Here is a 26,841-nt window from a genome sequence, read left to right on the forward strand (position 1 = left end):
ATGTGGAACTCGGGCACCCAGCACCACGGAAAACCTGCCGCCAGCACTGGCACCCACGGGGTGCTCTGGGGGGTGCTGGGGGGGGGGCGTCGGGAGCCCGAGCCGCCGGGCCGGGGCGCCGGGCCCTGCCCCCCCGACAGTGCAGAGTGGGCCCGCGCCGACGCCTGTGGATGGGCGGCGAGGTTCTCACTTGAAACAGCTATTTTGAATTGGAAATAGTCTAGAAAATGGAGGGCATCGCCTTCCATCGTGCTGGGCCCCGGGCGTGTTGCTGACCGGAGGCGGCCGTGCCGGCCCCTGCGGGCCTGTGCGGGGCGGGCAGGTGCGCGCCCCTCTGCAAAGGTGCGTCCCAGCGCCTCCCGCCAGGGGCTTGGGAGCCGTGAATAATTTCTCTGCGAATAGAAAGCAACTCGGTGTGCTTTTCTTGCTGGGCTTAATTTCTGAAGTGTTTGGGTGGATGTACATGTCTTTGTATCTCGCGCGAGATTAATGATGCCTTTCTTCAAAGTAGTGATGAATTCTGTTATTAGCAGATTTTATCAAGCCATGTAAAACTCTCTCTAAATTCCTCACAGACTACATTAAATCTCTTTTTAGTGCATAGTAAGGCTTATTGTACTCACTTCAATGTCAGTCAAGGTAAATTACCAAGTTATTGACATAACCCTAAAAGGCAGGAACGCTGGCGTTCAGTTCTCGCTATAAGCAATTTGATCACTTTTTGTTCCTCTTATTGCAGACATAAAATTGACCTTGACCTTGGAGCAGGTAATGAAAAATGATCTCTTTCAAACACCAGGGGCAGAAAGCAAGCCCCAAGGCCAGGGATCCTGGGGCTCGGCTATCACCCCAGGAGCTCACGCGGCTCCTCCACCCGCCCAGGCTTGCCAGGGCCGGCCAGGGAGTGACCCACTGCCCAAAGGACGACATGGGTCGCGGGGAACTGCTGCTTTGGTTTTCTAAGGCTCAGTCACTGGGAAAGATAACATTGGCTTCTTGACAAGGGGCACCCCTCTGAAGGGCCAGGGTTGGAAGTCCTGGGGCCCAGGTCAGGGGTCCAGGGCCTCGGGCCCTGAAGGGACTTTGCCATCTTTTCGCCCACTGCCTTTCAAAACAGCGACCAGAGAGCCCGGGGCTCCGGGACAGTGCTTGGGGGACCCCGCCACAGGGAAGCACCCCGACTGACAAAGATTCCAGCTGCTTGGAGGCTCACGCATGGCTTCCAGCTCCATCAGATATTGTCCGCCTCCCCAGCGATTCTTTTATTCAGAAGTTGTTCACATTGTTTCAAAACTACTGAGCTGACTTTCTAGCCAGATATAAGGCCAGCGAGCCTGACGGCGAGTGATGCGGGAGGCAGAGTGGAGAGAAAGCGTTGAAAATTTCCCTTCCCAAACGGTGTTTCTGGACTCCCGAAAGGAGGTCAAGCCTGTATCAACAACGGCCCCCTTCCATGGGGCTGGGGACCAGGGACTCAGAGTGGGGATGGCTGCTCAGCTGAAATGTTTCGATTTCGAGGGGGTTCCAGTAGACAGGCCTGTGCCTGCCGGCTGCTGCCCGCACTGTCTGCCCCCGGGCGGGTCGGGGGCCACAGAGAGAGAGCGCTGCGGGGGCCATGCTAGTAGCGGAGGCTGTGGCCTCCTCTGTATCTGCCAGGACTAGGAGGGAGAAGGGGAATCTTGAAACGGGAGCAAGCCTGGTTGCCTTGCTTCCTCCCCTCCCGCTGTCAGAGCCTCTGCGGCCAGTGTATCCAGCCCCGGCGGTGGCCACAGGACCTGCCCTGTCTGGCGGTTTGCAGATTGGCTTGCCTGCCAGGCGTGCCCAAGGCCTCAGCAGTCATCCGCTCACCGCTGCTTCCGCTTCCCTCGCTTCTAAAATTGGAGCTGGGGCTCTCACGCAGCATCTGGACAAAATTAGGGGTCTCTGACCTACCTGGGTGGGACCACCAGGCTGAAGAGCGGCTCAGATTCCCCAAAGCTGGAACAAAATCGCCATGAGCACATTTTGCTTGAGACGCCTGGAGGCTGCCAGAGGATTTCAAGCCAGCACTGGACACCCCGGGGAATGAGACTTTCAGTAGCTTTGAAGACCCTGACAGGCAGGTGCACGGGAAGAAGGAGGGGTTCCACCCCTGTGGGCCTGCCCCCCCCAAGACTCCAGTGATGGCTCATCTGTCCTTTGGCGTTAAGGGGGGCTCGGGGCAGTGAATGCACTTTGGTGGTTTGTGGATTCCTTGAAGACGATTGCACGCCTGCCTGTTTTTCATAGGACCTTGGTATTTCCCTTCTCTCCAGCCCATCTCTCTCTGGGAACAGGTGTGGTGGTCAGCGGTCAGCAGAATGATGGACTTTCAGCAGTTAGATGTCAACATTCAGCTCATCTGATCTGACTAGATGGTAACATCTAACAGGTGATTTCAGTGGAAATAAAGTCAGCGGAAGGGAGCAATACTACATGCATGTCGCACTCGCCCAGCCCTGGAGAGAGGTCATCCTTTCATTGCTTCGGGACTGCATGCTCAGCCAGTTGGGAGAGTCAGAGGAACTTGCGGGAGCAAGCAGCTCTCAGATGAAACTGCAGAAGCAGTTGATGGAGGCGCCTACGCTGACGCTTCACATCATGAGAACAAGCCACAATGCGCCACGAGGCAGCGGCCTCATGGGTGAGCTTCTGGAATTTTATGTGATACCCTGGGCCTTAATTCCTTCACAGTGACTGAAACTTTTCAGAGCCTTCGAATGCAGTTTCTTTCTCTCATTTGTCCCCTAAGTTACATTAAAAACAGCTCTCAAGGTCAGTAGCTGCCCATTTGCTGGGGCCAGATTGCAGTCCTAGGGGCTCACTGCAGCCACAGAGGGCCTGGAGAGCAGAGGGCCACGCTCGCTAGGAGAGCAGCCTCGGAAGAGTGGCTGCTGCTTGGCACCCTGCCTGGGCCTCGTCAGCCTGAGTGTAGGGGCAGGATGGGCACTGAGCAGGTTTTCTGATCCAGCAGACCGGGTAAAGAAGGAGTCCAGAGAGTCCTCGGTGCCTTTTGCAGGCTTTTATTGGGATTCACCAGGTATATGGCGGGCAGGGATGCTGGGGGGGAAGGGGGGCAGGAGGCTGGCAGGTCTCCCAGCCCCCAGCAAGTCTGCACTGTGTCTGGGCTCTCTGGTGTTCTCTGGTCCTTCTCTCTGCTTCTCTTGTGGTTCTGCTCTGTTCTGTTTCTCTGCTTCTGCTGGCGTCCCCAGGTGAGTCCCATCTACGTATGCCCACACCCCACCCCAGGTGCCGCCATCAGGCCTGCATTCAGGACCACAGATCCGTCATCTATCCTAATGGCGGGAGGGCAGAAAAGCCTGATACTTTTTACCTTACCCTACACTGAGTCACTCGGATCCCGAGACCCTGGCTGCGGCCCGGCTTTGCTAGAAAACCTCGGCTGGGGTGCACGGAGTTGCGGCTCCAGCTGGCTACCCCGGGCCGGGGCTGACCCCACGTCTTTGCAGGTGAGGGCCTGCGTCCGCCTGCGCGTCAGCCCTGTCGCCTTCCTCCTCTTCTGTATCCTCCCCCTCCGCCCCTCCCCCTCTAGCCAAGGAGGCTCACGCGTCAACTCCAGTCACAAGGCCGATGTCCAGGAGATGATTAATAGCCTGGCACTCTCCAGACACTCCACAGCAGCTCACATGGCCACCCGTTCACGAAGCCTGCGAGCACCCCCACGGGCCTTTGTCTGGGCCTGTGACGCGGAGCAGCCTCAGCACCGCCCTCCACAGCGAGGGAGCCGGGCCCGGCCACTGCTCCCATGGCCCCCGCTAACTAGCAGCCTCTTCTGATGGCGTTTCTTTTGAAAAGAAATCATGGCTTGTATTTCTGGGTATCTCCTCGACACTTTTGTGTCCTTCATTTCCATAAAGGCATTTCACGTGTGCCTTTCTTGAGCGCCTTAGGTTCCTCTGAAAGCCACTGTAGGGGAAGTGAAAAAGCATCAGGCTTTTCTGCCCTCCCGCCATTAGGATGGATGATGGATCCCTGCGGTCCCGAATGCAGGCCTGATGGCGGCGCCTGGAGTGGGGTGTGGACCTACATAGATGGGATTCACCTGGGCTGAGACTGGGCTTATAAGGGCGGCGTCACGGGGCGCCCGAGGAAGAGCAGAAGCAGAGAGAATGAGAGCAAAAGAGAGAGTGAGAGAGAAGCAGAGAAGGCCGGGGGAGCCCAGAAAGAGTGACGACTTGCTGGGGGCTGGGAGGCCTGCCAGCCTCCCGGCACCCCTGCCCGCTGTGTACCCAGTGAAATCCCAATAAAAGCCTGAAAACCACTGAGGGCTCCAGGGCGCCTCCTTTACTCCGTGTGCTCCGTCACAGAGATCCTGCTCCGTCCCTTCCTGCAGTTACACCGCATTAAGCCGCGACGTTCCTGCACGCTGCCTCCCAGCAGTCCTCAGGCGCTCAGCCTAGACAGCAGCCGAGGAGACCTTCCCCTCCGCTCCCCCTCACCCCCCCCTCCGCCCCCCCCCCCCCCCCCTGTCAAACACAGTGCTGGCTCCCAGGCTGCCTGCTGGGATGTGCTGGGTATCACAGGAATCCTGGGACTGCCAGGGGGGCCATCCAGAGAGAGCCCGTCCCCTCTATTCTTGAGGTGACCCGGGCACCTGGCGCACCCGGTAGCCCTAAGCCCAGGTGGCTTTTGTGCAAGGTTTGGTTCTTATGTCAGTGGGGCCCAGAGCACCCCCTGCTCCCTGTCACTAGGGCTTCTTCCCCACCCTCAGCCCCCATGACTGTCAGCTGCTGTCACGCCCGCCCGCGCCCCTACCAGCCGAGCTGCCTGCTGGGAGGAGGGTCTGACGGTGCCTGACCTCATGTGTCCTTGTGCACGGGGAGAAAAACACCCGTCACCTTGTCGAAGGCGTGTTCGGCTGCTTGATAGTTTGAAGTTGCTCTGGGGAAACCATCTGTCCACCGTGGAGACTCAGGCTGTAAAATGGAGAAAGCCACATACAGGGGGCGGTGTGGTGGGGTGGGCATCCCAAGGAAGCTGATTTTGGATATTCAAAGGTGTGGGTAGAAAGTAGCGCAGGATCTGTGGTTCAGAGAAGCAGCACAGGAGAGAGACCCCCTCCCCATGCATGCACAGGAGCCTGGTGGGCGAAGGTCGGCAGCACAGATGGACTGGTCACGTGGCCTGGCATTAGGGCAGCAGATGGACCATCCATCGCATGAATTGGACACCGCGGGATCTCGTGGAAAATCCTAGGACACATCGTGTTGACCTAGTGGCAGAGGTGCCTGTGGTCTGAGAGGATGTGAATGAAGCCTGTGCTTGTGGAAGAAAAGGGAATGAAATTCAATAAGGGAGTGAAGGAAATTCATCGTGTGTGTGCGTGTGCACGCATGTGCATGCACATGTACATGATATGTTTTGTACGAGTATTTATTGTCTGCGGTTTGTGTCGTAAGGCCTGATGTTACTGTGTCACTCTGAGTGTGGTAGTCCTGTGCCATTCAGAGCCCTGGAAGAGGAAATAACCCTGGGATAGTTGATGGACGTGCACAGTGTATTGAAATAAATTTCCTGAATTTTATTTCTAAGCACAAAGTGCAAAATAACTTTCTGGAAAAGTCTGAACACTGTGATTCAATTTTCAAAATGCAATACAAACTGCAAGGTGCAGCCTTCATTCAGAGACCAAATAGTGTTAAACTGAAACATTCTCTGGTTAGATGTAGGTTGTGCACCACGAACACGGTATTGGTTTCCGGGTGCCTGCAACCTTTCCATTTGATGGTAAAATGAATGAATCGGCACGTTTTTAAGTTGCTGCCCACTCTCCAAATCCATTTATGCTCGTGTCAGCAGCTCTGCTGAGCGTGCGGGAGTCAGTCTCCTCCTCTGTGAATGTAACGTGCTGGGGCAGACGCCACTGAGCAGCCAGAGTGGGCTTTGTCTCCGCAAAGGTACAGCCATGTGAGGTGTGGCCTGTGTGAAGGTGTCGTCCACGCATTGCTTTTAAACTTAGACTTTAATGCTTTGAGCAGTTTTAGGCTGACAACAAAACTGAGCAGGAAATGCAGAAAGTTCCCCTAGTTCCCCCCCCCCCACCGCCATTTTGCCTTTTGTTAACATCTTGCAGTCATGTGCTGCGCCTGTCTTAACTGATGAGCGCCCGCAGGCACCTGACCCCTCCCCGGAGTGGGGGCTGACCCGGGAGCTCACTCTTGTGCTACACGTTGCGCACATTTGGACAAGTGGAGACTGACAGGTGTCTGCCATCACGGCATCCCACAGAGTCGTTTTGTGGCCCTAAAAATCCTGCGCTCTGCCCATTCGTCTCCAGATCTCCTGCAGCCACTGACTTCTTACTGTCTGTCGTTATGCCTTTTCCAAAATAGGATGGAACCATCCAGTGCGTGACCTTTTTAGACTGACTTTTTCTACCTAGCAGTATGCCTTCAAGGCTGCTCCGTGTCTTCTTAGGGCTTGAGAACTCATATCTTTTGATCGCTGAATACTATTCCATTGTCTAGACAAACCACGGTTTGCTTGTGCATTCGGCTGCTGGGGGGCGTCTTGGGTGCTTCCAGCTCCTGGCAGTTATGACAGAAGCCTGGTCCCTGGGCAGGGATCGTGTGTGCTTCAGCTTTCAGCTCAGTAGCTGGAGTAGGTGTCTAGAGTGTGTCAGCCTTGTAAGAAATTGCCAGACTGTCTTCCAGAGAAGCTGCAGCACCTGCACCCCCAGCGTGAGGACATCCCTCCACAGAAGGGAAGTGAGTAACGGGAGCTGGAGAGGCCCAGTTTGTGGTTGTCTTCACAGCTTGATTTTGTTACTTTATTAAAAGTGAATCCTCAGAAAATCTAATGCATTTGGGAGTCAAGTATAGACACAGAACACACCAGACAACCACGCTTCCATGATTTTAAAAGCGTTGTCACTTGCTTGTTCATACCTTCATTTTCTTCTCTTCACTCAGGAAAACAATGATTTCACCATATTTTTCTGTGCTTTAAAAATACATAGCTATTTAAGCTGCAGGTCTGTGTGTCTGCTTGTCATGGAGAGTAAATCTTCATCAGCTCATCGTTCATAGGATGGAGGAAACAAACCCCACCAAAGTCAAACTATGGGATAATGTCAAAGCCTTGACTCTTCTAAAGGCAGTCTGGCTAGAATCACCCTAAGCTCGTCCTCCTCTGTGGTAGTCACGTTCAACTACACCTGTGTCCTGAAGTCACTGCTCAGCGGGCTCCTGTCATTTCCACAGGCTTGCCAGAGCCCAGCACGTCACTCAGGTGTTAACATGCCAGGTCCTTCGTTGTCCAAAACAATCTTACTATCAAATGAAATTTGAAGTAATAGCAAGACACAGCATTCGAATTTTTATCCCTAGAAACTCAGCATAAAATCTTTTACCATTTTCTGCTTATTTGTTGGAAATACGGCTGATCTGGGCCAGAGCTGCCCCAGGTTGGCCCAGGTGGGGGCGCCAGGGAGCTGGGCCTGAGCTGCTTGGACAGCGGGCATGGAGAGAGGCAGCCCAGGTGAGGAAGGAGGGCGCCTGCTGGGAGATTGCCTTCTGGAGTCTGCTCCGGATTCAGTTCAGAGGAGGAGCGTGTGGGAACTTCAGCCCCGACGCCTGCGCAGGGCAGCAGTCCTCTGCGTCAGCACAGGGACGGCACCTGGCACTGATGCGAGGCCAAGGCAGGGGTACAGGGAGGTCAGGTAGGTAGCTAGGCCAGTGCATTGATGGGATTGAAGCGGCACCCCAATGGGGAAAGTGGGGCCATCAGGTGGCCTCTCTGAGCGTGCGGCTCTGGCTGGAGCGAGGTGGGCTTTGGTGAGTCCCAGGAGGCCACTCGGGTCAGGTCATGACAAACTGAGGATTTTACCTTGGATTCAAGCCAGAGCATGTGGGTCATCACTCTCTCCACCTGCAGCTGACTGGATGTCTTGTCTGAATAATAGTTTTCACCCAGCTCAATCCTGAATGTGGGAGAGGTCCTTCACGTTCGGGGAGCCAGGCCAGAGGCTACAGTGCCCCGGGGCTGGCGGGTGGGGAGCCTGGCCAGACACCAGGCGGTGGGGAGAGGAGGAGGCAGAGGCGCAGTCAGGGCTAGGTGGCCATGCGTCAAGGTTGCGCTTGGCTCCGGGGAGGCCCAGGGCACATGGGCAGCGCCAGCATGGAATGGTGGGATGGGCGGGTCACTGGGCCTTCCGGGAGGCAGTCAGCTCGGGCTCCCCCCACCAGGTGGTCGCGATGACCAAGGGCTGCTGAGTGCCTGGGCAAGCGGCCCAGGGCCTTCAGGTGCAGGGAGCTGGAGGGGCCTTGCAGTCTCTTTCTCCACGGTGAGAAATGGGACACAGTGAGGCTTGCCGACGCCAGGCCACTGGCCTGTGGCAGGGACCCAGTCGGACCCTGGTCTGTTTATTATCACCATCAATTCTTTAGAAAGAGCGCTAATGAGGTGAAATTGGCAAAGTAAAGTACACATATTTAAAGTGTATAGCCCGATAAGTTTTGACATATGTAATCATCATAAGCCATCACCATAATCAATAATCAATATAACGAACATATCTGTCACCCCTAAAGTTTTCTCATCATCTTTGTAATCCCTCCTTCCTGCCTGCTTCATCCCCTGCCCTCCCTCCGACCCCTGCCAGGTCCCCATCCCCATCCCCCACAAGCCCAGGCAACCTCTGATCTGCTTCCGTCACTGTGGGTCCATCTGCCTTTTGTCTCATGCCCTACGGGACCACGCAGCACGCGCTCCGTGTGGCCTCTTTCAATCAACACACACTTGTTTTGAGATTCATCCATGTGCTCGCGGGTAGCAGGGGGTGCTTCTCCTGCAGACCAGTGTTCCAGCGTGTGGGCAGACCATCCACCCAGCTGTTGGTGAACGTTCACGCTGCTTTTAGCTTTGGGTTCTTACGAAGAACACTGCCGTCACGTCCCTGGGCCAGCCTGTCTCGGTGCAGAACATCAGGTCTCTCCGATCAGTACCTAGAACTGGACTGACTCTGTGGCATGGTCACTTTAAGTCTGATGTTTTAAGAAATTTCCCGCCAGCAGTCTGTGAGGGTCTGGCTCCTCTGCGTCCTCACCAACACCGGGCCAGGGTGGCCTTGAACTTGAGTCGCCTGAGAGGTGAGCCGTGGTGTCACATGCTTCTCATTTGCATTTCCTGCTGCCTGCGGGGTACTGAGTGTTTTTCAGGGGTCTGCTTGCCATCCCGACGTCGTCTTCTTTAAAATGTGTCTGCTTATTTCTTATACACTTTTTATCATGTTGCTTTCTTATTTTCGAGTTTTGCAAGGTTTTTCTATATATGATTAAAAGTCTTTTGTCCGCTTTATGCTTTGCATGGATTTTCTCTGAGCCCGTGGCTTGTCTGTGCATGACAGCATCTGTTGCAGGATAGAAGCTGTAGGTTCTGATGTGGTCTAGCCTTTCATAGAGACGGTGTCGTATTTAAGAAACTTTGCCCAACCTGGACATTCACAGAGATGTTCCCCATTTTTCTACAAGTCGTGTAGTTGAACGTGTACACTTAGGTCTGTAGCCCATTTTGTATCTTTTGGCTGTGGGGCACAACCCCAGGCTTTTGATACATGTGCAGTTTGTAAAAGGCTTGTGGTCTCTTTATGCAACGTGGTTATCGACTCTCCTGTCAACACCGTCATGTCTAAAATGCAAAGGTCAACCATACATTAATTGTGTACATCACCGAAAAAACCCACGAAAATACGTTGCCCAGTTTTTATAATACATTTAACGAAAGAACAATAAGGTCATTAAGGGCAATCAGTGTTTTGTTATATTCTTGATTATATTCCTGATTATAGTTTGTTGTATTTCCTGATGTGAGCATAGTGGGATGAGAAGCATGCCTCTTCCCTCTTAATGTGGACCGGCATGTCCTGGACTCAAGTTTGCCACCTTGTCAACATCAGTGATTGCACATTGTTTACCCCCATCCCCTCCTGTTGTGTAATTATGGGCTTGTGCATTCTTGGAGAGGATGCAGCAGCCTAATCATGTAATTAGGTCCCGAACAATGCGGGGCACTCTCTCCGCCATCCCTAGGAACAGCCGAAAGAGAAGTTTGTTTGGGTTTCCGTTGTGAAGGCCCAGCTGGAGGGGAGGCTGCAGTGGCTGAAGACGGCGGCCTAGACAGGGCAGGAGATGGCTTGGGGAGACCGAGTAGGGCCCTGGAGGGTGTCTGGGGTTTGGGCTATGCTGGCCTTTGTAGTTGAGAGAGGAGGGGGGCCCTCAGCACCATCCCATTGACCTCAGCCCATTGGCACATGACTCTGGTCCCTGCACAGTCACCCAGGGTTGAGTTGGTCACTCGTCCCTGAGGATTCCTCATGGGCCCTAGTAGTCAGCTTCCCAGTGCACCCCTGGCCCCACGGGTGTGCTTGTTTTTCGAAAAACAGTAGATACAGACAAAGGCTCTGGGATGGAAGTGTTTGCATCCTAACTGCGCCTTACACCTGCTGGGAGGCCAGAGTAGTGGCATTTACCTTCTGCCAAATGAGGGGAAGCGTGTCTGTAGCATGCTGATGGGCATGCCGGGAGAACGTGCCCTGCACCATCTCCCTAGTGATGTGACAGCCGCTTTCCTTCATCCGTCCATATAGGGAGAATTACTTGCACGTATTCTTTGGGGAGACACCATGAGAACTGGCTTGGGATCCCTGGGGATCTTTCGAACCCCCTCCCCAGTCTGAGGAGAAGCTAGCTCTCCCCCATCTCCCCTCCTCCCAGGCCCGAGGCTGGGCTGCTCCCCTCCGCTCCCTGGGCAGGCTCCATCTTGCGCTTCCTGCAGTACAGAGATTGGTTCTTTCCCTGCCTGGACCAGGAGTTTCTTCCAGGCCAAGACCTCTCGTCTGTCTCCATGACTTTAGTGCCATTTAGTGTTTGGTTAATAAACATGTAGAGGAATAAATATGAAGATGAGCGGGACACGCCTGTGTCAAGGAGTGCCTCGTTGACAGGAGGAGATGGACACGCGTGTGAACCCGCGTAGACCACCCTTCTTGCCACAACACAGATTCAGCCATCATTTTTAAACAAATTGGGAATATTTCATGCTCGTCTAATAACAGATTTTATGGACACAGGACATTTGGGTGGAAAGCCTGCTGCTGAAAAATGGTTTCTGAAGAGTAGGAGAGGGGCCTTCCTGGTGGCGCAAGGGGTTAAGCACCGCACTATGAAGCTATCCTCAGCCTCTGCAGCAAGAGTTCGATAACCAGCCAGGGAGCTACCCACATGGCGAGGCAGACCTCTCCTGTCTCCCCGCTGCTCCCCTCAGCAGTGTATTTCAGTCAATCTGCCTGTTCTGCTCCCCCCACTCTGTCTCTGGTGAATCCTCTCACCCCCCGTACCTCTGGCCTGTACCCCAGCTCTTGTATGCATAAATAAATAAATCTTAAAAAAAAAAAAAAAGAGTAGGAGAAGACAGGAGAAACTATTCTTTTCTTTGCCTGTAAGTCTCTGATTTACTGACCCACGCCCAAGGCAGGCGAGGCCCCACTGTGTGCCCCCACAGTCCCTGCCTTCCCTTCCCTGCCACTGGTCACTGCTCATGCCCACCTTCAGCCAGGGCTTTATCCCTGACTCCGCCCTGTCATCTAGAGCAGCGCCTGGCACACGGCGAGAGCTCAGGAAATTGCTGGTGAACAGCCGTACACAAAAGATAAAAGTAAAGTGTGTGCTTCAGCAGGTTCCACACCATAAAGAGTGGGAAGGCAAGAGGCCTGGTTTCAAACATTTGAAGGCCACGGCTCTTCTTTGCCGGCGGCAGCGTCTCCACATGGCCCTGTGGCCTGTCCCCCTCTGCAAGAGGCCGCAGGTGCTTCCTAGCGGCCTAGGCAGTGGCTCTCCAACCGTGGTCGGGCCAGCCTGCCCAGGAGCCACCCTGTCCTATCCTCCCGGATGCAGACACAATTTCCCTTCTTGTTGTCTTAATTCCTCTGTATAGTACTAACCTCCCACCTTGGGGGACCCCTATTTTTAGTTTTCTGGAAGGGGCAGATTTGAGTGCCTCAGCTGCTCGCAGATAAGCGTGTCCCAGCCCATCGCAGGCGCCCCGTGCCCCTCCCAGCCACTCGGCCCCAGGTTTCCGTGCTTCTCTGGCGCATGCATTGGCAGTTGAAGACAGAGCCCTAGCCAGTGCGGGTGCATTGTTACCACAGAAGTGCAGTTTGCAGCCACACGTTGTGTTCAAATAATGGGAAAGAGTAGAATTCATCCAAACAATTGTGCTCAAACAATGGTGCCCAGAGAAATGATACCGCAGAGCGAGCCATTCTCAGTTTTTCTGAATCATTTAAATGGTTTCATTGTGAGATATCCTTTTGTCAACTATTTTTCAGTGAGAAAATAAAGGCTTGAAGGAATTTCTTTTCTTAAAGAAACAGAACTTAGAACAGAATCAGATATATGTCATGATCATATCCATTATAGGGGGGAAATCATGATGATTACAGGATCGCTTTTGTACGGCTGGGGCAACACCGTTCCTTCTTTGAGTTTCCTGGATGCATCAAGGCAAGGACATGTGGGACAACAATGAAGTGTCACCTAAGGAGATGGGGGGGGGGCACAGTGACAAAAGCAGGGGATTTGGAGGCAGAAAATGTGGACGTCAACCTGACTGTTTCCACTTGCCTTTATGTGATTGTGGAACAATTATCCTCTCAGCTCCGTCGTGGGTTTGTCACAGTGTCAAAGAGGAGGACAATGCAGATGGTTTGAATGGGAGAGCAAACCCTTTTACTTGCTGGAGAAATAACGCAGTCTTGTGTGAACTGAAAAACTCATTCAAGTTTCCCATCCGGAGCCTGGTCTCTCCTCAATGCAGTGCTAGCAGAAAGATTTGTTTTGTTATGTTTCTGTCTCTGGAAATGTTACTTATATGCCAGACTCTATTATAAGCAATAAGTAAAGTTCTGCCTAGCAATAGCTGCCTTTGTTTCAAGCGAATACCCTTAGCTTCAAAAGTCTCCATGAAAGGCAACATGATCTTGCTTGGTCAAGGGCCACATTTCTATTCGTTTTCCATAGAAATGTTGTGTGTCTTCTTTTGAGGCAAACCCACAGGAAAATGATCTGAAATCCACTATGTGCCTTATTTATGGAATAGAAATTTTAATCCAAGTGTCATTATAGAAATGAAGGGAATTTCGCACATTGGAGACTGGCCGCCCATGCGAGCATCTCATTTGGACGGCTGGAGGAAGAAGTTCACCAGAAGCTAGCTAAGGTCGGTCCAGCCTTGTTAGACCAACTGCAGTTTCAAATGCCTGTGAAGGATGCAGTGGGGGAGTCAAGAATCAGATGAGGGGGCCTGATTTTATGATCTAAAGTGTACCAGGAGCTCACATGATCCTGTGAACAATTTAGGAAAGGCTTGATTCCATGATCTTTGGGTATTTTCTTCCAAAGGCGATAACTGTTTGTCGCGCCAGGCTGCGGGCATGGCAGTGTGGGAATGCGGGCAGCCGGTGATGGGCATCCGACACAATGGAAAGCCGGCATCTCTCCCACAGCTTGGCTCTGCGGCCACAGAACACAGAGTTGGCAGAGAACATGCTTCATCCCTGGAAGAGATTTATTTCAAGCCCCCAGCTGCCTGGTGCACATTTTTATTCTGGCAGTAAATAACTTGAAGCTCGTTTATGAGCTTCCTCTTTTTCTATATTCCATAGAAAAATACATTTTTATATAGAGAACTCTCAAAACTCAATAATAAGGAATCAAACAACTTAAAAAGAAAGTAGGCAAAGATTTGAATAGACATGTCACCCAAGAAGACATGCAGATGGTATATAAGAACACGTAAAGATATTCAGAGTTATTAGTGATCAAGGAATGCAAATTAACCTCCACTGAGCCACCACTATGGCCTATCGAAGGATTAAGTTCAAATACTGTCAATACCCAGTGCAGGTGAAGTCACAGAACACCTGGAACCCTCCCTCATTGCTGGCAGGGGTGCAAAATGGCACAGCCATTTTGGAAAACCATTTGAAAATTTGTTGTTAGGTTTAATATACATTTGCCAGAGAGAAATGAAAACTTTTACCAAAATCCTACAAGGAAAGTTTATAGCAACTTGATTAATAACAGCCACGTAGGAGAAGCAATTCAAATGTCTACAACAAGTGAACATGTAAACAAGTTGTGGTACGTCCATTCAATGGAATACCACTCAGCAACAGAAAGGACTAGACAGCCGATACATACAACATAGATGAATCTCAAACAATTATGCCAAGTGAAAGAAGTTTGGCAAAAAGTCATAGTTTATATTGTATGATTCAACTGACATCAAACCCTAGAAAATACAGACTCATCTTCAGTGACTATAATGGTTGCTTGGGGTCAGGGCCAATACGAGGTGGGAAGAAAGATGTGGTGATGTTTACAAGAGTGTACATACATGTTAGAACTTGCATTTGAAATGTATAATTTACTGTATGTCAATTGTAGCGACTCCTATTCCTTATATTTTTAATTCCCCTACTTTATGACCAAAACTTATCTCAGTGGAGGAATTCTAGCTTAATAGCTAGTAGTAATTGTAGAATTGTAAAACTCACCATTTTGCAACATCTAGTGAAATAGTTTCTTCGCACTGTGTTCATCATGCTAACATCACTGATTAGGATCATCGTTGTGGGGAACGTGAGGTGAGGTGGCTGTTCTCACATGATCTGCCTCCTGATTTGATGCAAGATGATGTTCACAGCATCATCTTTAGCAAGAATCCTTGCTAAAATGGTAAATAAAGTAAAAGCTCAGCGTCAACGTTCAGCAAACAGGAAATGAAGGGGATAGACACCTTATACGACACAGTCACAGGCAGAGCTGGAAATCACATTAAACTTGAGACATAACAGTTCCATATGTTGTGTCCACCTAGGATGGAAATTATTTTGAAAAAAACTTAACTTTATCTAAAAAAGCACTTTTTGGACACTAGTCAGAAAATGTGAACATTGACTGGGAATTAGATGATACTAAGGAGTGACTTAATTTTGTTGGGTGAGATAATGGTGTTGCAGTTATGTATGAAAATATCTTTTATTTTTTTAGCAGCTGTATATGAATGTATAGCTGTGAGATGATGTAAGAAGTTTGCTTTAACATACTTCAAAATAAAGGAAAAAAGATTGAAGAAGTATATTAAAATGTTGAAAAAGTTTGCATCTGGAGGACAGGTGGGAAAGTGGGATATATTTTACTATTATTTTTGCTTTTGTGTATGTTTGAAAACTTTCATAATAAACTTCTCTATAGCCATCTTTCTAGGAATTATGCCGACTATGAAATATAAGCAAATAGACACATCATATGAGAAACAGATTATTGTTCATTTAACATGCAAGAAACACCTGCCCATAAATTCAATTAAAAATGGTTTTATTGCTATTTAAAAATTCAGATTTATCTGTCTATTTGCATTACAAAGGGGATTGTTTTTGAAAATGATTTACCGTGGAATTGCATTCAGTAATTTATTTAATTTCCACGAGTGTTCTTTTTCTAAATCCTTACAACTTGGCCTTTTTCCTTTCCTCAGTCCTTCCACGTTACAGTCAAGCATGCTAAATTCCTTCCTGCCTCCAAATTTTCTGAAAGCCTGTTCCTCCCTCTGGAATGACTGTCTTTACTTTGCACCTCACACAAGTTTATTGTATTAATCAGGGTTTCCCAGAGAACCAGATCCCTGCAACGTAGGGCTTGGCATTGACCAAATATTTAAAAAAAAAAAAAAAAAGCCTGTTGAATGAAGGAATCCATAAATGACTGTATCTGCAGCAGATCAAGAGAGACTCGTCAAGTGAGAAAACATCAAGTTTTAATGTCCGAAATTTAACTATGACTCTAGCGAGATGACGGGGCTCGGGGCTGATACGAGCAGCCACGAAAGGTGACGACGGCTTTTTTTAAAAGCGGACCCGGCGAGCGCCAGATGAGCTGTCCACGTACTCCGGCGGGACCCGGCAGCGCTGAGGCGCCGGTGACCGCCCGACGCCCCGCGCGGCCTGCCTGTGGGGCCCGTGACTGCGCTTTATTTGATCAAACGTCGCGTGTCCCTGGGTACAATGAACAAGCACTTGAAGTAAAACACTCCTCGTCCTCCGCGGCCGCTGAAGCCCCTGCTCCCCGGAAGCGCGCCTCCCTCAGCCCGCGCCTGACGTCATCCCTCGGTGCCCCGACGTCACGCCCCGCCACCCCGGACGGGCTCCCGGCTGGGCTCGGCCTCCGCGTCCGGGTGTCCACGCGCGGGGCTCGCCGGCGTCGCGGGGGTCGGCGCCTGTGGGCGGAGCCCGAGGGGAGCCCCGAGGATGTCCGCATCCCCCACCCGGCCTCCTCGCCCCCTTCCGCGCGACGCCCTTCCCCGGGCGCGTCATCACGACAGGGTGTGCGCTGTGACGTCAGGGCCCCTGTGCAGGCCCCTGACCGAGAGGTGGGGGCGGGGCCTGGGGTCCGAGGCGCGCGGGGGGGTCCGCGGCCGCGGTGGGAGCACCCTCCTGACCCCCAGGAGGACGGGGCTGGGAGGCCGTGAACTGACGCTGTGTGACGTCACGAGCTGCGGCCTGCCGCGCGCCAACGCCCCGGCCGAGTGGGAGGCGCGGGCCTGGGGCGGCGGGAGGCCGCGCGTCGCGTCCGCGCGTGTGAGGAGCCGCGCGCGAGGGCCTCGTCCCGGGGGGCGCGTGCGAGGGGAGGCGGTTAGCGAGGCGAGGTCGTCCTGACACTGAAACGCCCGGCGTGGGCGGCGGCTCCTGCGGGCCGAGGGAGCCCCGCGGGCCCCGGGCCACTCCCCGCCGAGGCTCCTGGGCTTTCCAGGAACACCTGCCGCGGCCCGGGGGTGCCCGTGCGTCCCCGCCCGCCCGTCTCCCCGTCCGCCCGTCTCCCCGTCCGCCCGCCCCCCTGAGCGCGGGGTGACCGCGGAAGCCCTTCCTCGCGGCGGAGACTCCCTCCCCCGCGGCCGCGTTTGCCGGTCGCCTCCAGGGGCTGTGGCGTGAACTTGGAGCTGGGGGTGCATTGTTTTTATTCCGTTTAACTGTTGGAATAATTCACTTGCTGCTGTTTATATCCCAGTTGTCCCTTTTCTAAAAATTACTCGCAGCGTCAGCCAGGAGGCTGAAGACGGCCCCGCGCCACCAGAGCGGCCACCAGAGCGGCCACGTGAGCGGCCACGGCCGCTGCACCCCGAGCCGGCGCGGCCGGGCCTCTGGATGCCGGAGTGGCCCGTGCGGCCCCTCCCGTCCAGGCGAAGGGCCGGGGGCTCGCTGCGGGCCTCGTCTGTGTCCTTAGCTCAGGCTTTGCCTGAGAGTCCGTGGAAGGGCTTCACTGCCTGGCCCCGGGCGGGCTGGCTTCTCTGGCCCATGGGGATTGCGAGGAGCTGGAGCTCAGAAGCGGGAGTGAGGCGGTGACGAGCCTCTGCCCCGCAGGCCTCTGCCCCGCGGCCAGCCCAGCCTCACGGAGGTCGCGGGAACAGCCAGCGAGTGGGAAGAGCCGCCTGTGGCTCCAGAGCCCGTGCTGTGGCCAGGCTGGCGTGGCCTAGGGCAGCAGATACTCTGGAAAACGGGGAGCGACATCGCCCAGCAGGGGTGCATACCTGGGCTAGAAATGAGGCTCCTGGATTCACAGGCCGGGCTCTGGTGGTGATGTTTGTTTTGCTTTTTTTCCCTTTGGACTTACCTTTACTTTTGTTGCATAGAAAATCATTCTATGATGCTCAAGAAAATCAAAATCCCTCAACTGGAAACCTGTTCTCCGACAATTGCTGCCTGCTCTGACCCTCACCGCTGGGGCCAGGTCCTTGGGGGGCTGGTGACCTGTGGGTGCAGCCGCCATCTCCGGTGGAGACAGGCTCGCGCGTGAGGGGCCCGCAGCACTGCCCCCCATTTCTTTATGGGCAGCCCTGTGCCTACTCGGTCACCCAGAAGAGTGACTCCCGGCTCTGCTCCCTGCAGCAGCTGTCTGGGGCTCCGTGGCAGGGGCACGGCCGCGCCACAGCCCGCCGGGTAATCACAGGCAGCCGCCCCGCCCGGGCCGCCCTGCCATTGTTACAGGCCCTCTCGGGTTCTCGCAGTTTCCTTTGTCTCAGCAGTTTTGGTAGCATCCTGAAAACTGTCAGGCTTCCTTGTTTCTGTAAGGACCTGACAATTCCGGCCTCACAATGCAGCTTAAATTAGACCAGCTGCTGCCTCAATGGAGCAGTCTGCCCATCTCCAAGGCACTAAGCCCAAAATTATTTCGAAAATTGAAGCCTTTGACTTGCTGTGGATTAATGTGATTAAGCAGGGCTTGCTTTAATTTGTAGCCATCTCTTCCTTTATTAATAACATCTCATCAGTTGGAGCCACATGCATGTATATGAGACAGAAAGTTTGGCTGATTGCAATTTGTCTGTAAGAAGTCTTGAGTGTTTTAGTAGCACCTGATCCCAGGCTACGGTTGCGGGCACGTTTAGATCTGCCTATTTTCTTAATTTTCTACGGAAACCTAATAAGCCAACAAGTCTTCCTCCATCTCCCTGCCCCTCACCCCCTCCCTTCATCTTGAGGGCGCCGTTTGATTCGCAGCTCCCTTTAAGTAATAAAGAAAGGATCCCTTTTTATCTGACTTGTATCAGCTGGTGAAATCTGGGAGAAGTGGCCTTCAGGATTATGAAAGGTAGAATTAAAAGGGACTTGATTTTCTCCTGGTTGTAATTAAAAGTGTGTAGGCATTATGATGATTAAAAATAAGCTGTTGGCTTTTCTAAATAAGAAAGTATGCACCTCATTACCTGAGACCTGGATTGTTATCATAACGGCGCGGGTGACGGCAGGAGAAATAAGAGCGGTGTTTTAAAAATGTCTTTAATGGTTTTTTTAAGCTCAGTGAAATTATTCTTTAAAATGTGTCCTGGCAAACTGAAAATGGTACGAAATCTAGGTCGCAGCTCCTTTCCCCGCAGTGTAATTTAGCCAGCAGAAAGGATATGTCATGCTCACGTATTTTTTTCTGGCTGAGGCTGATCTTCCTTCTGTGTTGTCAGAGCAAAGACCCCAGCCGTGGGGCTTAGCAAACCCGGGGTCGCCCACTTCTCACCGGAGGGCTGAGCTCCTTGGGGAAGTCACTCCACCTGCTGTGCCGAAGTTTTCCCACGGGTAACACTGGGAAATTGAGGAGGAAGCTTTCTGTGTTGTTTCCTTCTGCTGTGCTGTGGTTGCACTACCCGCCTCACCGGCTCTGATGCCCGCGCGGCCTTCCCGCTCTCCCCCTCCACAAGGTGTCGAGAGCGAACGGCCAACGTTCCACGACATTTTGGTCAGAGGGGTGGTTCCAGCGTCCCCGCCTGTCCCTGTCATCATCGTGTCTAGGGCCTCAGACCTGGCCCTTCCTGTGGTTTTTAGTTCATACCCGCATAAATCAAGCCGCTCCGCCTCTGTCCCGTTTCATTCGAAGGACACATCTTAAAAGGCCTCAAAAAAGTAAAAATGTAACAGGGCGTCAGTGCTTGGAGTCGTCTCTGTAAATAGACGGCCACCGGATTTACCGCGCGCCGGCTTCCCGCGTCCTCACTTTCGTTTGCATTAAGGAGCTGCACGGGCAGGAAAGGCCGCCGAGGAGGCGGTGCTGCCCGCCAGGGCCGGGCCGAGACCGTCTCTGGCTCCCACGTCCGTCCCGCTACCGAGTCTCCAGGGACACACTGGACTCTCGGGCTCACGCTGCCACGTCATTTGCAGACACTGCAGGCCTCACCTGCCCGCGCTGTGCTCTTGGACGCGGTGGGGGATGCGGGCCGAGCACGGCCGCTGGGCCCAGGCAGTCGTCTGGCCAGATCACTGTACACGAGGCGTGACCTGACCTGGTCAGACCCCTGCCTGTGGGAGGAGGTCACCTGCTGTAACAAGCAGACCCCAGACGCACAGGGGCTCAGACGCCACGCAGGTCTGCGTCGGTCGCGGGCAGCGGGAAGCAGCAGTCCTGGTCACCTGTCACCGCAGCTTTCCTCTGGGCGCTGGAGCCGGCTGCCGCTGTGGCTCTGCCTGCCCGGGCCCCGCTCTGCAGCCAGCCTCGCCCGTGTGCGCGTCCCTCGCTGCCCACAGGCCGTGCTCTGCGAGGGCCCGTGGGCTCCTGCTCACACTCTGGTGGACCGTGCCACGCACCCACCCAGGCGCAGGACTGAGGGAGCTGCAGTGACCGTGGCCTTTGCTTTGGACACCCAGGACTTGGGGAGAGGCCGGCTGCTGCAGTCCCTACGTGGCTTTCGGCTCTTCCTTGTCGCAAGCTCGTGGCAGCTCCTGGAGAAAGGGCTAACGCAGCTATCGTGTGAGTGCAGCTCTTTGTGGCGCTCCAGATGTTTCCAGTGGCCTTTGGAAGTTGAGTCAAAAGATCTAGGCATGGCCAGACGCCCTTGGGATGTGTCTGTCTTCTGATTTGTTTTTTTGCTGGGGAATTTGCTGGCACCTTTGGGTGCTGGTCACACAGGACAGCTAGGGCTTCTTGTTGGGCATGTGACCAGAGTGGGTTCCTCCTTCAAACAGATTAAAGTTTTCCCTTTGATAGGATAGTTGAGTGGATTTTGTTTGTTTGTTTGTTTACAAAGGGCATTTAGGTCACTGATTACACGGGGGTCACTCCATGCTTTTCTACCACAATTTTTTCCAGCTTTGCTACTTCATGATCTTGGCACGAACCTCGGTCTCTTTCCTAATAAAAGTGGGGGATTAATTCTAGCCCGTTGGGCCGTGTGGTACCGAAAGCAGGCGTTGCCCAGCTTTCCGGAGACCGCCCTGTTACATGAATTAATATAAAGTAGCTTGCTCTCCAGACGCACGTAATGGGTGAAATAGCGAGAGTATGGACATCCATTTTAGAAATACATGGCCTTGGAGGACTAGAGAGTCAGTACTATCACAGTTCATTCCCGCTTAAACTCACTTTAGGCACCTTCTCTTTTGGGCACCCTCCCCGAGCCCCAGGTTCAGGCTTAATATCCCCCGAGTGCTCCGACCCCAGCCTGTGCACTCGCTTCTAGCCCGGCCCTGCTCTGTGGAATTGTCATTGCTGAACCTGGCAAGGTTGAAACACCGACTCCCTGAAAAATTGCTATTTATGTAGTAAAAATGGTTGAATATCAGTGATTGCAGGTGGTTGCGCCTAATACACGTAGGGAGTAGCTGTCCAGTGACACCTGCTATCTCGGGGTCAGCACTACCTTTGAGCTTCACGCCTCCTGGCCTGAGGCAGGCCTGGGTTAGGAGGCAGCTTAGATGTTCTCAGAAGGCCCTGGTGGGGAGGTCTTCACACCTCAGCCAGGAATAATACAACTGCCTCGAGGTCTGACTTGGTAATTAATGCAGCGATTGCAATTCCTAAGCCCCCAGTTACTGCAAAATATGTCCCCAAGAGACAGCCTGTGTCCGCAGAGAGTGGTCACGTGTGCCCAGAGCGGCGTTCCTTGGCTCTTCGTGGAAGGTCAGCCATAACTCAAGTGTCTCTCAAGTTGAACTTCACGGCAGAGACCCCCCAAGAGCCAATGAGCCTCCAAGCCGTTCTTGGCTGCTGTGTTTTGCAAGACTTCTGAAGCGTGGCTTTCAACGGAATAGCAAAAATGAGATTTGGGTCTCGGCCCCTACTATGAAAGCGATTACTTTCCTTTCTGGACAGACACAGTGTAACTTAAGAAGTATACAGTAGCCCAGTAATTTACTTGTGTTCTTGCATATGTAATTAAAGGTAAATGAATTAAACACTTGGGGAGGGGCCTGGAATAACTTGTTCTTAACAAGAAAAATAAAGGTGAACATCTTCTGGGAAGAATGGATGTAACCTGATCGATCGTCTAGTGTGCCTTTGAAAGTCACATTCAGTATTGATCCACGAAAGGGGTCATATAAAGCGAGTTTAAACCAAAGAGCCTAATGAGAAAAGGAGCCCATCGCTCAACTTTACTGTGACCATCTCGACCCCTGTGGGCCAGAAGCCCACGGTCGCCCCACGCCTTCCTGCAGAGGCGCCCCGTCTGAGCGTGGTGTTGCTATTCCATTGCTTCCCTTTGCAGCTTTGCCACTTACTTGTCCGTCCCAAAGTAACGCCTCCTTTGGTGTTGCCTGCGTGGTGGACCGTTTCCACGCGGCGTCCTTACGTGATCTCTTTCTCCGTCAGCCTCTCCTTCCTGAGACTTGTCCGTAGGGGCTGTGTAGCTGCGGCTCACTCGCTGTTGTCCTGCTCCTGTGTGGCATGTTGTTAGGTGGTCTTGCTGTCGTTCTTTTTTCGTTTTCCTATAGGGGATGGGTTATTTCCATTTTTTCCTAGTATAAATCCAGTGCTGATTTCTATATCCTGCCAAGTATCCCCGGTCTTGTGTGTAAGAGGATCTTTAGGGTTGTTCGGCATGTTTGAGCTGTAGGGCAGCCACAGACCTGGATTTCCAAGGTCGGATGTATTTCAGGGTATACCTTCCCCCCAAGTCTGTGGGCTTGGAATGGTATCTCACTGTGGTTTAAATTTGCATTTTTGGGTGACTAAGGAAGTAGACATAGTTTTCATATATTTATTGGCCATTTGTATTTTCATCTGTGAAAAGGCTTTTTCGATCTTTTGCTGCTATTGCGATGTTTGTCTTTTTTTCCTTCCTGATTTTAAGGAGTTCTTTGATAACCTGGGTGCTAATCCTTTGACAGCTACATGTGTGACAAATTTATATATATATATATATATATATATATATACACACACACACACACATATATTTGGTGGCTTTCCTTTTCAAAATTCTTTGTTGTGTCTTTGATGAGTACAGATTCTTAATTTGAAGGTGGGTGAATTTACTCATCTCCTGCCTTATGGACTGTGCATTCTGTATCTGGCCTCGAGTCCTTAAGCCAGTGTCACAAGTATATCCCCCTCTGGCAACTTCCAAAAGGCAATAAAGGAGTTTTACCTTTTACATTAAAAGTTCAATGAAATAGAGTTGATTTTGATTTCTTATGTGTGTTGTCTTTATAATCGTTTGCTGCAGAAGTCTGCAGTATAACTTGTGTCTTTTGTGGTCTTTCTGCTTGTGTGCGTCTCCCCGGCCTCACCGTCCTGTCCTGTCTCTTCCTGTCTGCGTCGCTGCTCCAGTGCGCTATTCTCATGTTATTTACGTTATCTGCTAAGATAAGTTTTTCAGGAGAGTGTTGTCAACCCCTGGCTGTCCCGTACACATTTTACAATCAGCTTGTCAATTTTCATGAAAAATTCCCAGTCAGGATTTTGATTTCATTGTGGGTTTTGACCTAAGTTGACCGTGCATTTTCAGCTTTTAAATACATTGCTGGGTTAATTTTGCTATTAGTTTTGGCTGGGAGTTTGCATCTTAGTTCTTGAGTGAGATTGGCCTGTAGTAATCTTTCTTTTGTACTGCCCTTGTCTGATTTTAGAATCGTTACACCTCCCACACAGAATGTGCTGGCATGCATTCTGCATCTTTCTGTTGTTTTGAAGAATTCATACAAGATTTAGGTTGTCTCTTTCTTGGCTGCTCTGTAGAATTTACCTCATAAACCTTCTCTACCTCCTGGTTTCTGACTTTTTTGAAAAAAGAATCATCCAGTTCTTTCTAAATGGAGCGAATCCAGCCTTTCCCTCCCTTTGGGGGCCGGTTCGGGAGAGCTATATTTTTCTAAGAAATGTGCTGGCATGAAGTGCTCCTGTTTTCCTCATCTTTTAATTTTAAGTGCCTGTAGTTATGGGCCATTTATTTGTAATAGAATTTATTTGTGCTTTCCCTTTTTTTTCTTTTTTTGAAACATAATCTTATTTGTAGCTTTTTTCTTTTTTTAAAGATTTATTTATTTATGCTTACAAGAGCTGGGGTATAGGCCAGACGTATGGGGAGTGAGAGGATTCACCAGAGAGAGCGGGGAGCAGAACAGGCAGACTGACTGAAATCCACTGCTGAGGGGAGCAGCGGGCGAGACGGGAGAGGTCTGTCGCGCCATGTGAGTTGCTCCCTGGGGGGCCAGGTGCTGCAGAGGCTGTGAACTGCCCCATAGTGAGGTGTTTAACCCCTTGCACCACCAGGGAAGCCATCCCTTATATTCCTTGCTCACTGTTTGGCTTTGGGATTCCTTTCTATTGAATGTTTGTAACGTGTTTCATTACTTCCTTCAACGCTCTGTGTGCTTTTCTATCCTCATTTTCTAACTTGTGACTTTACTCATTGTTACTTTTGCCTTTTGCACTTTCCTCAGAACATGGTTGAGTTGAAGTGACGAATTTCCAGCAAGAAACCACTTTTGTTGCTTCCCAGTAGTTTTGAGAAGTGTTTTCATTTTAATTCAGTTTTAAGTATTGTGGCACAGCGGTTGAGCACTGGGCTGCGAAGCTGCCCGTGGCCTCTGCAGCGCCGATTTGATCCCCGGCTGCCGGGCGAGGGTCCCACCTGGCGCGACAGACCTCTCCTGCCACCCGCTGCTTCCCTCAGCAGTGTATTTCGTCAGTCTGCCTGTTCTGCTCCCCGCTCTGCCTCTGGTGAATTCTCTCACCCTTCCGCGCTTCTGACTATACCCAGTGCTTGTATAAATAAATAAATAAATCTTTAAAAAAAAATTGAAATTTGGGGCCTCCCTGGTGGCGCAAGGGGTTAAGACACAACCTATGAAGCTATCTGCAGCCACTGCAGCATGAGTTCAATCCCCGGCCAGGGAGATACCCACATGGCACAGCAGACCTCTCCTGACTCGCCTGCTGCTCCCCTCAGCAGTGTTTTCAGTCAGTCTGCCTGTTCTGCTCCCCACTCTGTCTCTGGTGAATCCTCTCCCCGCACCTCTGGCTTATCAGTTCTTGTATGCACAAATATATAAAAATAAATCTTTAAAAAAAGAATTAAAATTTGTATTGTGATTTTCTCTTCTTGAATTACTTATTATGTAAAGTTTTTTTTTTTTTTTTAAATTCTGATAATGCCTTAAGTACAAAAAAAAAAATGCATAGTTAAAGCTCACACATGCTGGTGGAGAGGGAAACGGTGCAGTTGCTTTGCAAATCAGCTGGGCGGTGCCTCCAGCGAGAGCTTCTCCGTGACCCAGCAGTCCCGCTCCTGGGTGGACCAGGGAGAGGAGTGACAGCGAGGATCGCAGGGAAGGTTATGCAGGGATGTTCACGGCAGCTTTCTTTGGCTGCTCTTGAGCCAAAAAGTGGAAACAACTCAAGTCTCCATCATCTGAGAAATAGATAAATAAAATGTGATCTCTGTGTGCAGTGGAATATTACCTGGCAATAAAAAATAATGAATTACTGATACAGGCGGCAGCATGGTTGACCCTGCAGACATGCTAAGCGAGAGACGTCAGCCTCAGAAGCATACGTAGAGTCGGGTTCCCCTGATGTGGCGTGTCCGGGAACCAGGCTGCAGAGACTGAAGGAGGCTGAGTCGCGTTGCCAGGGGCCAGCAGCACAGGGGTCTGGAGGGTGAGAACTCAAGTGTGTGGAGTTTGTTTTTGAGAAATGAAAATGCTTTAAAACTGATTGTGGTGGTGGTGGGCCAGCTCTGTGAATATACTAAAATCTTTTGAATTATACCCTTTCAGTGGGTAAACTGCGCAGTATATGGATTTTATCTCAACAAAACGTTACCAAAGAAGAAGCCATTTTCGATGAAATTACCAATCAGTCATAAGAGCCCTAAACTGTTTAGTCTCGTGTGTGCAAGTCTTCGTTTTCCTCCTCCTCTCTCCCCCTCCACCCCTCCACCCCCCGCCCTCAAGATGTCTGATCCCAAAGCCTGACTTATTTATGAAAAAGGATCAACATAAAGAAGAACAACGGAGCACATGGATGTGAACACAGCTTCCCAGTTCTCGCCCTCCTGGATAGCGGCGTACAGGCTGGGGTGACTCAGTCTGGGGAATGAGCTGTCCTCGCTGGGGGGCACCCCGCCTGACTGATGCTGCTGGGGAGGCAGAACGCAGACCTAGCTCAGGAGGAGCGCGTGTGCCCTGCCGAGCTCACCCTAGAGCCTTGCTGGGATCCACCCGGCACGCACCCCAGGGGGACAGTGTCAGACCCAGACCACCCCCGAGGCCCAGGGTGGCTCCTCTGTGGATTGTTTCCCTTCGTCTGCTGTGTGGGGACCCTGGCCCGCCCCGCGTGCGGGCACCTGCTTTGTGAAGGGCGCCGATCACGGCCACGGCATTGTCGGGCTGGGACCCGAACATCTGGAGCTTGTAACCAGGCACAATGGGGAGGCTTCTCAGCCACGTTCTAATTATATATTTTTCCCCGCTTTTGAGATAAAGGGACAAAGAAATATGGGAGCGACTTTGCAGGTTTTCAGGCTGCTCTGAAGTGTTCCTTTGAGGTGGAGGACGCGGTTTTGTTCCGTGGGGTGCGGGGACAGGGCGTGTTCTCCGCAGCGCCGGCTCCTGCGCGCACCAGCTCATGGGTGTCGGAGATGCATTAGGAGCCGAGGGAATTCATTTGTTCTTTCTAATGAATAGTAATAATTTATAATTTGGACTAATCAAAAACCTTTCATCCATGAAAACCAACAAGCTTTACAAACATCACCCTCTCACCAACCTCCAAAGTAAGTGTCTGGCAAGTACAATTATCCCTAATTTGCAGAAGGGCCAAGATGGGGAACATGGTCCAGAAATAGCTGTTGATGTCTCTGCAGCTTGAAATTCCTGTTTTGAAAGTCACTTTGTACTTCTCTTCATTAGTTATTTTGGTGATCAAGATGGAAACTCTAAAATTCACTTATCCAGATGTTTCTGATACTGGCGAACCTGGTGAAGCTCCGACAGGTCAGCATTGTGGCCATTTGGGGGACATGCAACCACTGTGTCCCCCA

At 51.7% G+C, this 26,841-nt stretch overlaps 1 protein-coding gene across 1 annotated transcript in view; it reads left to right on the top strand.

Annotated features, from left to right (window-relative positions):
- The window catches only part of MSRA (methionine sulfoxide reductase A), a 243,706-nt gene that overhangs the window by 129,471 nt on the left and 87,394 nt on the right, over positions 1-26,841 (top strand). The gene's annotated exons all lie outside the window — the stretch shown is intronic.

The sequence above is a fragment of the Talpa occidentalis genome, unplaced genomic scaffold (assembly GCF_014898055.3).
Source record: "Talpa occidentalis isolate TD23 unplaced genomic scaffold, MPIMG_talOcc4v2.1 talOcc4.4, whole genome shotgun sequence".
NCBI lineage: Eukaryota > Metazoa > Chordata > Mammalia > Eulipotyphla > Talpidae > Talpa > Talpa occidentalis.